This window comes from Orycteropus afer, unplaced genomic scaffold (assembly GCF_000298275.1).
Source record: "Orycteropus afer afer isolate SDZICR_OR568_19922 unplaced genomic scaffold, OryAfe1.0 scaffold00859, whole genome shotgun sequence".
Classification (NCBI taxonomy): Eukaryota; Metazoa; Chordata; class Mammalia; order Tubulidentata; family Orycteropodidae; genus Orycteropus; species Orycteropus afer.
In genome coordinates, this window is record NW_006922446.1 from 171,053 (window position 1) to 185,142 (window position 14,090).

The following is a 14,090-nucleotide window of genomic DNA, read 5'->3' on the forward strand; positions in this document are numbered from 1 at the left end:
CCCAAATCAAAATAAAATTAAAAAAAAAAAAAGCTTGTGACCAGTCATCTTAAAAAAAAGTCTCAAACCCACAGCCATCAAATTGATTCCGACCCACAGTCCAACACACAGTGACCCTCTAGGACAGAGTAGAACTTCCCCATAGGGTTTTCAAGACTGTAAATCTTTACAGAAGCAGACTGTCTTATCTTTCTTTCATGGAGCAATGGTGAGTTTGAATTGCCAACCTTATGGTTAGCAGCCAAATGCTTTAAGCACTATGCCACCAGAGCTTGTTTTAGTGGCCATTTAAGGTGGTCTCTCCCCATTCAGAACATAGAAGCATAAAGAAAAAGATGCATGGAAACAATTAGTCTAAAGGACTAATGCACCACGTGAACCTCAACCATGACCCTGAGACCAGAACTAGATGGTGTTCAGCTACCACTACTGACTGCTCTGAAGGTGATCATATTAGGTCATGGATAGAGTGGGGGAAAAAATGTGGAACAAAACTCAAAATCATAAAAAGACTAGGTTCACTGATTGGGACTAGTGGAATCTTCAAGCCTATGGTCTTTAGTGTCTTTTCAGGCCTGGAAGGCAAAGAACAGAACTCACCCCTGTGGTTCAACTTTCAAACAAAACAATAGACAAGTCTAAAAGGTGAACAAAGATAGCAGGGATGTACACACTCCTTAGAACATTCAACCATTTGTGATGAAAATAAAAAAGGCAGCATTTGCCCAAGGACAAACTTCAGAAGGCAAGAAGGGATAGGAAGGAGGAGGAATGTTATTGGTGGTGTTATTTGCCCTCGAGTTGGACCTGACTCATAGCGACCCTTCCTTGGGTTTCCGAGGCAGTATCACTAAGGAAGTAGATTGCCCAACCTTCCTTCCGAGGAGTGGCTGGTGGGTTTGAACCTCCAGCCTTCCAGTTAGCAGTCAAATGCCTTAGGCACTACACTACCAAAGCTCCTGGAGGAGGAATGGAAATGGGAAATACAAGGAGGAAGTGGGATAAGTGACCTTACATTGTGCGGATTGCAATCAGTGGCAGGAAACAAAATGTGTATTGTATGGGCAGTAACTGCAACCCCCCAAAATGGGTCTCAGACTCCATCTCATTTAGTGATGCTTGTAAGAAACCAGGCCTGTCCTTCTCCTTCCCTGTCACATATGAACCACCTTCCCCCTGTCAGGTATTAACTCATCCTTAGAATAGCTTCAGGGAATTAAGCTTCCTAATGGGGCACCATTTTATCAAAGCAACACAGGCGGTCTCGGAAAGCACTGCCCAGGACCCCCTCCTGAGTGCCCAGGTGCCACTGAGTCTGAAACTGGTCACGTAGCCTTCCAGTCCTGGTCATGTAGCCCCCATCCCCAATTCCTCAGACTCAGGTATAAATATTCGCCTTCAAAATGGGTGCATTTAGCGGACATTTTGGATCCATCCCAGCCTGCCACCACAGGAAACCGAACTGCTAGCAAGTCTGTAAGCCTACTTCTCTCTCTCATCTTTTGTTTTGTAAATCTCTTCTCTTCTGATATTTTTTTTTCCCTATTCCAGTTAAAGCTCATGCCATTAGCTACACCTCCAGGTAAATTCTTTGGTTTCTCTGAACCTCTAGGGAGAGAGAGCTCCAAACTCCCTGGGAAATTCCCACAACATGTATGAATTGTTGAATGGAAAACTCATTTCTCTGTAAACCTTCATCCAAATCCCAATAAAAAGTTTTTTTATTTTTTAAAAAAGGTTCCTTTCATGCCCCCCACCACACACACTGAAGTTTAGAAATATGCTTCTCCCACCCCAAGCTCCTTAAGTAATTGTGAAGCTCGTTAAAGACTCTAGGCCATAGCCCAGAGACAGGGTGGATCCTCAAAAGAGCTTTCAAAATATTAACCCCCGTGGCTGACTCCCTTGCCTAGGTCAAGCCACATCTCACCTTCCAAGGGAGATGTCCTCCATCCTCATCTCAACACTCCTGATCCAGAAGTACATGCGCCATGTTTTCTTTATACTCTAGCATTTATCACTTTATAGGTTGGAGGGTTGCATTCAGCCAAAGGCACATCTGAAGGAAGGCCTGGTGATCTAATTCCAAAAAGTCAGCCATTGAAAACTCTATGGAGCACAGTTCTGGCACACATGGTGTCACCATGGGTGGGAGTCAGCTGGACAGCGACTGGCTTAGTATATTCATTGCTTATAGTGTTTCCTTCTGCCCTCATTAGAATGTCAGCTCCAGGAGGGCAGAGATCTTTGTTGCACTGACGGTGTCCTCCAGGATCTGGAATGTAATATCTTCACATTGTAGGCAATTGAGAAATATTTGTTGCATGAATGAATGAAGATTCCCATAGAGGCCTCACTGTAGCTGAAGGCAAAGATTATTACAGATTAACTCTCAACTTCTAAGCTTTTTTCATCATAGACTCCAATAAGCAGACCCTCAGCATGGACCCAACTGAGCTTGTCTTGTAATGAATCTATTCAGTATTGTCCTGATTTCTTCCTAGATACCACTGTACCTAATTGGGATATACTTGCAGGCCAATTCTCCCTCTGGGATGGGCCATGAATTCATTTAACAAAGAGCTAATGAACTCAATGTATGCTGGATGCTGTGCCTTACTGGGAATGCAAACATGAACACGATAGGGTCCCTGTCTTCAAGAAGTACATGGTCTAGTCTAGTTATAGGCCCGGTGGTCTTGGACTTTGACAGGTTGTGAGGATAAAGATTTTTCCTTGGTTAGGCCTGCCTCCATATTGATAAAGTAAAACTCCATAATTTTAGTTAAGATGTCGTTTCTTTAAAACCTGGCTTCATGTTATAATTAACTTGTTCTCTAAGTTATAGTTATCAGTTCCTGTTGCATTCTGTGATCTAAGACAGAGCTGTCTATGCCAATAAAGGCTCCTTGGTGGGCTATGAAAGAGCTCTGATTGTGTAGTGGTTAAGGTATTTGGCTGCTAACCAAAAGGTCAGTGGTTCGAACCCACCAAGCTGCTCTGCAGAAAGATGAAGCAGTCTGCTTCTGTAAAGATTTATAGCCTTGGAGACCCAATGATGAGTCTGCTATGAGTGGAAACTGACTCTATGGCAGTGAGTTTGCTTTTTTTAGTTTGGGCTGGACTTTAGGACCAGCCACCTAGGCTTTGACAAACACCAGTGGAGCCTCTGCTGGGGACTCGGAGGAAACATTCCTTTCTTAGTTACCCATTGTCCTGTCTAACTTTTGGAAAATTGTTAATTAACCCTGCATACGTGCTATGTCTCTTTCTCCTTTAGTATAAGAACTCCTGATTGTAAGCCCTGAGCAGAGCGGCATTTTTGGAGTCACTGAGACCCTGTCCATCTCTGATTGGTGCACCTCCTAATTAAACCCTTTTCTTCTCCTTGAACTCTGGTGTGGACTGTTGGCTGCACAGCTCCTGGCATTTTTCAGGTAACAATGTAAAGGATTCTTCCGAGATAAAAACCTATTCCAAGGGCAGGCAGGGGCAGGGGTGACCATGGAGTGAAGATCATAAAGATGTGTGTGACTAAGCTCCTTCCCAACGGTCAGCTCTGCCCTTTGAGTCCACAGCGAGAAGAACCTATGGGGGCCTTCCAGTGCCTTGTCTGAAGCCCTGGAGATTTGATTGGAGCAAGGCAATCTTGGGAGATAAAGGGAAGTCAGGGAGTTTCAATGCTGGGTCCATATTTATTACTTATTATTAATATTATATAGTACCTAAGTGCCAGACACTATTCCAGGCAATTTACAGATAGATACTAACTTACTGCCATGCCAGCCCTTGGTGGCTGCTCCTGGCACACTCCTGATGCCCTGTAGGCTGTGTACCCAGACATCCCCCATCCAGCCCCCGCTGCCCCTTTCAGCTCTACTGCTTCCAGACTCATATTCCCCCCCAGCTCAGCCCTCCCTTTCCAAGGCTCCAGTCCTTCCTGACCTCTCCCCAGCCACGTCCTTCCTGTGTGTCCTTAGGAACTCCCTTTCTTTTATGAACCTCCTCCTCTGTATTTTTTAGTTTTTCTGCTAATGCTTCTGGCATTTTGAAGTCATGGAAGCCCCAGCTTTTCCCCAGGTTATACTGAAACCCAGCTGAGCAATCAATCAATAAGAATCAGTCTGAAATCTGAGAAGCAGGCTAGGGCAGTAACAAGGATGGAAATAGCAGTTTAAGAGGAAATACCCAAGGGCAGACCAAGAGGGCCCCCAGAGTCACATTTCAGTAGGTGAGAAGAGATAAGGAACTCTAAGACATGTGGGAGGGAGGGTGCTCCGAGAGGGCTGTGGAGGCTTGGAAAACCCAGAGTCACAATTAACCCGCAGGGCTCATGTGTGCAAATTTGGAAAAGGTGGTCCCTTCCTCCCAGTGTCAGGGCAGAGCTTGGTAAGTGGAGTGACTTGGGTTCCAGTTCCCTTCCTCCCCATGCAGGGCACAACCTACACATGAAACACAGAGTGGCTCTGGGAAACCCTAGTGCAGAAGAGGCAGCCCAGTCTCCATTCTCCCAGATGAGACAAGCAGACCAAGTCCAGAGGAGGTTTGGCAAACGTATCAGCTCCAAGGGAGCGTGCCAGTCCCAAGCTGTGAGGTTTGGGGCAGCAGTGGTTTTCAGGGTCTAGTGATAATCTGGGTGTTACCCAGGAAGGGCTCCTCCAGGAACAAAAGGCCTTGGGAAATGTATTCCATAGCTAGTAGGAATAGGATGGAGCAGACTGCCAGCATTAGGCTGCTGGGATCCAAGGACAAGGGAATCAACCAGGCAAGTGGATTTCCTTAACCCCACCCTCACTTTAGTCCTCCTGAGACACCCCCACTAGACCTGCACAAATGCCAGAACCTCAGCTTCTGTTACTCTCCATCCCTTCTGAATCCCTCAACTCGGCATCAGCTCTGCTCACACCCAATAAACGCTTATGGATTAAACACAGAATCTCACTCTCTCTGAATGCCATTTGCATAATACTTAACCACTATCAATGAAATATTAAATCATAATATATCCACTGTATTGCAGCAGAGTAATTTCAAATATATCATAAAATGATAGGCATGGTAGGGACCTTAAAGGGCATCAGAATTCAACATTCCTGTTTACAAAGGAGGAACCAAATCCTCAGAGTGGGGAGTGTCTTACCCAGAGTCACACAGCTAAAGTGTGGCAGGGCTGGGATGAGGAATTGTAATCACAGCCAGCTGGGGCTGTGTGGGTTCAGCAGGCTGGGGGAGGGGAGTGTGGGTGGGTAGGCTCATCAGTGGTTGAAGGCCAGGCTTTGCCTTTGTGCCTCACCTGAGAGGCTGAAGCCAGGAAATAAAGAAAAAATAAGGAAGGAAGGAAAGAAAGAAAGAAAATTCTGAACATGCTCAGTGCTGGAATGGAAAATATCCCATTCTCAACAGAGATTAGGGAAATTATTCTCTAATAAACTAGTTATGTATGTGGGAGGGTTTTCCCTGAAAAATGTAGAAATCCTCCAAATCTGGCTCAGGTTTTCTAAATTTCAAAATATGTCTTGAAGCCCCTATTTCTTTTGCAGTGCACTTGTACTACACTCAGACCGCAGGTAAAGTCCCAATAATGATAGACCCCCCATTTCTTTTCCCCCTGTCGGGATGTCTAGAGGAAACCTCAGACCAGGTATCTGTCAGCTTCTCTGGTCTGGAAAATGCTGTGCTTCTTAATAAAGTTTCTGTTCAACTCCTGGTGGCTGATGAAGATTCTGGGCTATCCTTATCTGTTTTTGGGAGGATCCAGTCTGGTGGGGGCAGTGTTAGCTGGAGATACTACTCAGGGATGCTTGACTGTCTCTATTCAACCAAAAACTAAGCGGTCCCATGGGATTGGTTGCACACAACTTGAAGAATACTGTCAATGTCACTGAAATTATACATATGGAGTTACAATTGTTAAATTGGTGTATGTTCTGCTGTGTATAATCTCAACAACAAAATAAAATTAAAAAAAAAAAAAAAAAGATCTAAGAGGTTCCAAACCAGGACTGACTTCAGCAAAATGCACAAGCTCACACCATGCTAAGGAGAGTGTCAGTGGTACATCTAGGAACAGCGGTTCGTCAATTGTCTCAAGAGCCTTACACACTGACATATCTTTAAGCCAAGAATTTCCATTATAGAATCTATTTTAAGGAAATAATGTGTCATATAGAAAAACCTTTATGCACACACGTTTGTCATGGCATTGATAATGTAGGAGGGGAAAAAAAATCCTTGGAAACAGCACCAATGTTCAACAATAGGGAATTAGTTAAAATAAATCATGATACCATATATCCCTTGGTAGGGTGTTATCCAGTCTTTAATAATGACATTTGTAAAGACTTTTTCATGACATAATTATGGTTTTTTAAAAATCTAGATTCACATTGCATATACAACATGATTTTGATCGTGTAAAAAGAAATATGCTCAGGATAAGAATGGAAGGAAATCTACTGAAACATTAAGAATGGCTCCCTTTGATGGTAGAATTATAGATTTATATGTTTTTGTCTTCTTCTCTGTTATACTTTATAACAGTATATACTATTACACCTTATTGTGGTAGGCAGAATTCAAAGATGGCTCTGTAACTCCTGCTTCTAGTATCCAGGTCTTGGTGCAATCACCTCCCCTTGAGTGTATATGAGACCAGTTACTTGCTGCTAAGTGATAGAATGTAGCAAAGATGACTGTCTTAGTTCTCTAGTGTTATAACAGAAATAGCACAAGTGGATGACTTTAACAAACGTATAAGTTTATTCTTTTACAGTTAGGAGACTTGAAGTCCAAGTTGAAAATGCAGACTTTAAGGGAAGACTAGGCTAGAAGTCCAAGTTCAGAGTGCCAACTCTAGGGTACTTTCTCTCTCTGGATTCTGGGTGGAGGCCCCTCAACTTTGGGCTTCAGCTTTGTCTTCCAGGCCCACCAAAGCAAGCTGGAGGCGTCACCTGACTCACGCAGCTACAGGGACTGACAAACTCAAGACTGGTAGGCTGGCTGCTGAGGCTGATGAATCCAAGACTGTCAGATTGTTGGCTCACGGCTGTGAAGGCAACAATCCCAAGGTCAGCAGGCAACATGACAGACCGCTGGTTCAAACCTAAAAACTGGAGATGATAAATTGCAAAACAAATGCAGGGTCCTTTCCATATACATTGGAATCAGGCTGCATTCCAAAAGCAACTTCCTTTCATTTCAACTGAGTAACTGCTCACAGCAGATTCCAGCATGGAGGTGATTACACCACATCTAATCTCATCATGGGGAATAACTACATCATAGCTGCCAAGACACTCAAAATCGTGCCCCAGCCAAGTTGATATACAATCTTAACTCACAATGATGGAATGTCACTTCCTTGTATGTCATATTTTATGACAAAGGTGAAAGGATTTTGCAGATATAATTAAGATCCCAAAAGAGCCCTGGTGGTGTAGTGATTAAGGCGTTTGGCTGCTAACCAAAAGGTCTGTGGTTTGAAATCACCAGCCATTCTGGATGAAAGTTGGGGCAGTCTGCTTCTGTAAAGATTTACAGCCTTGGAAACCCAATGGGGTCGCTATGGGTTAGAATCAACTCGATGGCAGTGAGTTTGATGAGTTTAATTCAGGTTCCTAATCAACTGACTTTAAATTAATCAAAAAAGAGATTATCCTGGGTGGTCTTGACCTAATAAGGTAAGCTCTTTATAAATGGATCTAAAAGTAAGAGACACTCTCCTGGTGGCCTTTAAGAAGCAAACAGGCATGATATGAACTGCCTATGGACAGAGCTGAGGGCCTCCATCCACAGCCACAAGGAATTCTACCAATGATCTGAATGATCTTTGAAGAGCCTCAGATGAGACCAAAGCCCCAGCTGACATCAGGCTTGTGAGACTATGAACAGACAACCCAGCTAAGCCATACAAAGACTCAGGATACATGGACACTATGAGATAATAAATATGTACTACTTTAAGCTAGTAAGATTGTCGTAATTTGTTACTCAGCAATAGAAAACTAATATATTTATACTCCAATGTACCTTTATAATTCTCTGTGCCTTCTAAATATTTGACAACAATGCTATCAAGTAGAATTTACTGCAGTGATGGAAATGGTCTATTCTACTCTAGCCAACGTTAGCCATGTGACTAAGGAGGTCTTAAAATGTGGCTGGTGAGACAAAGGAATGGAATTTTTAAAAACGTTAATTTCAATTTAAATGTGGCTAGTGGCTAGCATATTAGACACTACAGCTCTATAATTTACTTTCATGAAGATTTTCAAACCAAATCCATGAAACAAAGTGGGTAAGTGTCCGCTTTGAAAAGAAATGATGTGAAAATGTACAAACCTAGAGAAGAGACAGTGAGGGACAGCAGAGACAGCGCTAACAGGCCCTGCGGCCCTGATGTTCTTCTCTTTAAAATGGAAATAATAATAACTACCCTAAGAATCTCATGGGAGCTCTGGTGGCATACCTAAGGCATTTCACTGATAACCAGAAGGGTGGAGGTTCATACCCACCAGCCACTCCTTGGAAGGAAGGTTGGGCAATCCTACTTCTGTAGTGATACCGCCTCAGAAACCCAAGGAGGGGTCGCTATGAATTGGATCCGACTTGACGGCAGTGGTTTGGTTTGGTTAAGAATTTCATGGGACAGTTTTCAAGGATCAAGTAAGATGCTGTATATGGAAAGAGTGCTAAGAAGAAAAAACTAGAAGAAAGAGAAATAGAAGGAAGGGAAGGAGGGAGGGAGGAAAAAACAAATCTTGTAACTCTCCTCCAGTTTCCATTCCAAGTTGGAATGGAAGAGGAGCTGCTTTGTGGGGTACTTGGGTGTTTCCTGTCCCGAGTGGTCCAAGTCCAGGAAAGAGGAAGGTTGGGCTCCTGTGTCCCAGGCTAGGATCCTTGGAATGTCTGCTCTGATGTTCTTTAACCAGCTCAAAGGCACTTGTGCTCCCCATTCTAAGGCACAGGCAGATAGCTTTCTCTCTGGACATGCTCTTCTGGCTGAGGACAGCGAAATGTTTTCCTCTCCCCAGGTGGAATCCTGCTACTCTAAGGCAGCTCTCGGCCTCAGGAGCTGGGGGAGCAAGAACCTCTTCTTATGAATGTGCACAGCAGAATCTGGGGGTTGGAGAGGGAGCAAAATATAGAATAGGAAAACATATTTAATTATGAAATAAATTTTCCTTTGGATCATGTAAAAAGAAAAAAAGACTTGCTTTCCTAATAGATACAGAAATGAAACTCGACAAAATCTTGTTGGCTGGTGGGGCATGAGTTTAAAAAGATTAAGAAAGCCTCTTCTGGAAGCTCTGGGATGTAAATTAATGTAATGGACAGAGGAAAGGGCTTTAGAGTCCGATTTGCCACTAAATAGCTGTGTGATCTTGGGAAAATTACTTAGTATCTCTGAGCCTCATTTTTTTTTTTTTTCATTTGTAAAATAGTAAAAAAATAAGACCTACTATACAGCACTTCACAAAATGTATGTTTTATTTGAAATTATGTATAGGCCAACAGTATCATCATTCAAGTCCAGTTTTCTGGTGGAACTGGGAGCAGTAGATGGGAGGGAGAGGAGCTAGAGGTGGGAGAGGGCATTGCTGGGGATGTCCTGTGGGGGTGGATGTGCACAGGAAACCAGGGGAGACCTGGAGCTTGGGGCTGAAGAGGAGGATGAGCCTCCATATGTTCTCAGAGGTGTAACAAATCTTGATAGGTTTGTCTTGTTCAAGGGGATAGATGGATGAGAAGGAACCCTGTGATAGTTAAGGCTGTATGTCAACTTGGCTGGACCTGGTTGAGTGGCTGGGCAGCTGGATATAGTTATTCCCCAGGGTGAGATTGGTCATCAACTCCATAGTGGACTCTACTGGAACAGCTGAGTAGATGCTTTAGGGATGTGGGCTTCCAGATATAAGAAATAACTTTGAGGAAGGTTTCCAAGCTTATGGCATGCTTGAACCCTGTGTGTAGCAGAGTCGTTGTTCAGCCACCTCCCACGCTGCCATGCCGATCTTGGGACTTTTTCAGGACTTGAATTAATGGTCTGCCGTGTGGTTTGGTTCTGTCGGGGCTGTGCCATTTTATTTGTCGACCTTGGGCTTGTCAGTCTCAGCAGCCAACAGCTGCCTGAGTGAAGAAAAGCCTCCAGCTTCAGTGGGCTGGGAGCACGAGGCAGAGCTGAAGCTCAGGGTCGAGGGGGTTTCACCTACCCCCTAGAGCCTGGCACTTTGAACTCGGACTTCTAGCCTCCAAAGCTGTAAGAGAATAAACTCCTGTTTGTTAAAGATCTCATTTGTGGTGTTTTCTGTTAGAACAGCAGAGAGGTAACCAAAACAAACCCAGAAGAATGAGAGTTGAAGATGAGGGTGAGAGATTCTGTTTGGGGTAGGAGGTGAGAAAGACAGGACCCTAGATGCAGGTGGATAACTTTCATTGCTTCTCCAAAGAAGCTGGTGAGCTAACTGCAGTTGAGTGAGATATCCAAACTGAAAAAACAACCAAACTCACTAACCATCAAGTAGATCCTGACTCATAGTGACCCCCATTGGGTTTCTGAGGCTGTAAATCTTTACAGAAGTAGATTACCCCATCTTCCTTCCACAGAGCAGCTGGTGGGTTTGAACTGCTGACTTTCTGGTTAGCAGCCAAGTGCCTTATCCACTATGTCACCAGAGCTCCTTGAGTGAGGTATCAATGGTCAGATATTTGTGATGTAGACAATGAAACGCTGATCTAGGAGTTGAGACAGGTCCTTCCTTTTCTTGGGGTGTCAATGTCCACCCTTCCTGGTTAGGATGCTGCCAATAGGGTGAAGATTCCATTTCTAGGGATCTGATCTGCAAGGTCACAGTGCTGTCTTGTCTGTCTGAGGTGCAGCTATCACTGCAGTAATAATATAGTGCAGGTTCCCTCTGGTTAGACTTTTTCAAGAACTCATTAAAGGGCATGCAAAGCTGAAGCTGCATCCTTTTCTCCAGGTAGGAGATCAGAGGCCAAAGAACTCTTCCACTGGACTTTCATCAGTGTCAATGTGCCAGGACTAGAAGACCACACACAGACATGGGCAACAGGCTGCCTCTAGCGAGGTCTGTGAGGTCTGAGTCCTGTGAGCAACTTCTTCCCTCTCGTGCCGCTAATTCATGATCTCTCACCTACTGCATTCTGGACACCAGTTTGCCTGGACCTTCCTAGATATCTCTGGTTCCTTAAACCTGATTCCCTGTACAATCTTCCAACCTTACCACACCTCCTTTCCTCCTGACTCAACATACTTAAAACTCACGGTTGATTCTGCCAAGTAACTCCTACCTTCATAATAGACTCAGGGAACGTCAGAATTGGAAGAGAGCTTAGAAATCATCTAACTGTGGTCCCTTGTTTATACTGATGGAGAAACTGTAGTTAGCTAAGAACAGAATCAGGCCCAGAACTCTATCTCCTGCCTTTCCCTCTAACAGGGAAGTGTGAGAACCATGAAACTAGGGGTCCATTAAAGAGGTATTCTAAATTACCCATTCTGTTGATGAGATCAGCCTATTCCTGATTACTGTACTGGTTTATGCCACCCTCTTCTAGACTAGAAGTTCACCACGAAGTGTCCTGAGTACCCAGAACGGGGATTATGCACAGATTAAGTGTTCTATCATTATTTGTAAGGAGCTGTGGTGGCCAAATGGTTAAGCAGCTTGGCTACTAACCTAAAGGACAACAGTTTGAACCCACCAGCTTCTCTGAGGGAGAAAAGACCTGGTGATCTGCTCCCATGAAGATTAGAGCCTAAGATGTCTTACAGGGCAGTTCTACTCTGTCCAATAAGGTCACTATGAATTGAAATTGACTGAATGGCATCTACCAACAACATTATCTGTTGGTTCAATAAACAAGTAATGTATATATAGCCAGACCAAATTACTCAGCCCTCAAAGTGGCCTCTTGGATCTAGGAGACTGGACTTGCTTAACTGGTGTGGTTACAACAATGATGGGGTTTTGTTTTTTAATTTTATTTATTTTGTTGTTTTTAAGAACATACACAGCAAAATATACACCAATAATGATGTGGTGGTATTGAGCATACAAAGCCCTAGGTTTGAATCCTAGCTCTGCCATTGACTGGCTATACATTGTGGGGCAAATTTAACTTTTCTTAACCTCAGTATTCTCATCTGTAAATAAGAAATAACAATGCCTACCTTAAAGAATCTTGACAATTAAATGAATTATGCATTTAAAGCACTTGGCCCAGTGTTTGGCACATACTGAGCGCTCAAAATATGGTAGCTTTTTGCATTAGACATGCTACTCATTGGCAGCCCTACCCGTACCTCTTTCTAGGAACAACCCTCACTCACAGCCTGTGCTGTCCTTGTGACCCTGACACTGGCCATGGTTGAGTGGACCAGGATGGGGAATAAGTAGCAGGAATCAACATAAATGAATAGTTCCCTTCTTTGTGGGACCTGAACCTTCCAGGCAATTGCCACCTTATAATGATCTCTCTGGAGCTCTGGTAGCATAGTGCCTAAGGCACTTAACTGCTAACCAGAAGGCTGGAGGTTCAAACCCACCAGCCACTCCTCGGAAGGAAGATGGGGCAATCTACTTCCGTAGTGATACTGCCTCGGAAACCCAAGGAGGGGTCGCTATGAGTCAGGTCCAACTTGATGGCACATAACAACAACAAAAACAATGATCTCTCTTTCTCTGGGCCACTGGGGGAAGCAAGGCAACTTAGCTTTGGGAATCCATTGGCAGAGAGAGCCTCAGTACTGGGAGGGAATGCTCCTCAGGCCTGGGTCAGTGTAAGAGCTCAGTGTTGCTGTGTGAAGGGCCCCAGTGAGCCAATGCCATCAGAGCCCCACACCAGCTTTGTACTGGGTATTGGTCTGGTCAGAGTGGATCGGCATGGCGCGTCTGCAGTGGGGGTGGGGGTGGTGCTGGCAGTAGTAGCAGGGTCTTGCTCAGCAGTGGGTGTAGCAGAGAGAACTAGAACTGGAGCCTGGGATGGCAAGCATATCACTGAGTTAGACATGCTCATGAGCAGATTGAGTCATCCTGGGGCTTTTAATGAAGACTGAGGGCCTATATTAGCAATCGGTGTATGTGGGGACAGTCAGGAAAATATCATTCTGTGTTCTTATTGAAAGGTCCCTGGGTGGTGCAAAAGGTTTGTACTCAACTACTAAACGGAAGTTTGGCAGTTTGAGTGCACTCAGTGGCACCACAAAAGAAGAGCCTAGAGATCTGCCTTTTGTAAAGACCACAGCCAAGAAAACCCTCTAAAGTTCAGTTCTGCTCTGTAGGTTGCCATGCGTCAGAATCAACTTTATAGCAACAGGTTTCGTTTGGCTTGAGTTCTTACTGAACCTAATTTTTTTTAGCCTAGACTCATACAACCTGAGAAGCAAAGTCCCCAAAGACCCTGTTCAGAGAAGTGGGGGCTAGTGCTGAGGCCCTCACCCACCCGCTGGGCCTCAGAAGCAGACAGTCTCATCCCACTCACTCTTTCTTCCCCGCACCCATTGCTCCCTCCACTCAACTCGACATCTGTTCCCCACCCACTCCTTCATCATCACCTCCCAGCTCTCGTCCTCCTCCCAGGCGATGCTGTCTGTCTGCAGCATCCTCCCGATCCCTGTCACGGAGTCAGGGCTCTTGGAGCTGGATGAACCTTGAGGACCCTCAAGCCCATCCGCCCACACCTGTAGCTTGCCTGGCAGCCAGCCAGAGGAGCCTGACTGAGCATTGTTAGCACTGGGTGCTTGCTGGCTCCTGAGACAGCTACTTCCCTTCTTGGACAGCTTTAGCTGTAAGTTCCTAATAATGATAGTAAAAAACCTACTGCTGATGAATTAATTCCGACTCATAGTAACCCTATAGGACAGGGTAGAACTGCCTCATAGGATTTCCAAAGGTGTAAATCTTTACAAAAGCAGCCTGTCACATCTTTCTCCTGTGGAGCAGCTGGTGAGTTCCAACTGTCCACCTTTCAGTTAGCAGGCAAGCACTTACTTAACCACTGTGTTACCAAAGCTCCTTTCACGGTCCTAATACTGAGTCCAAATATGCCTGCCTAGAAGATAAGTTGGT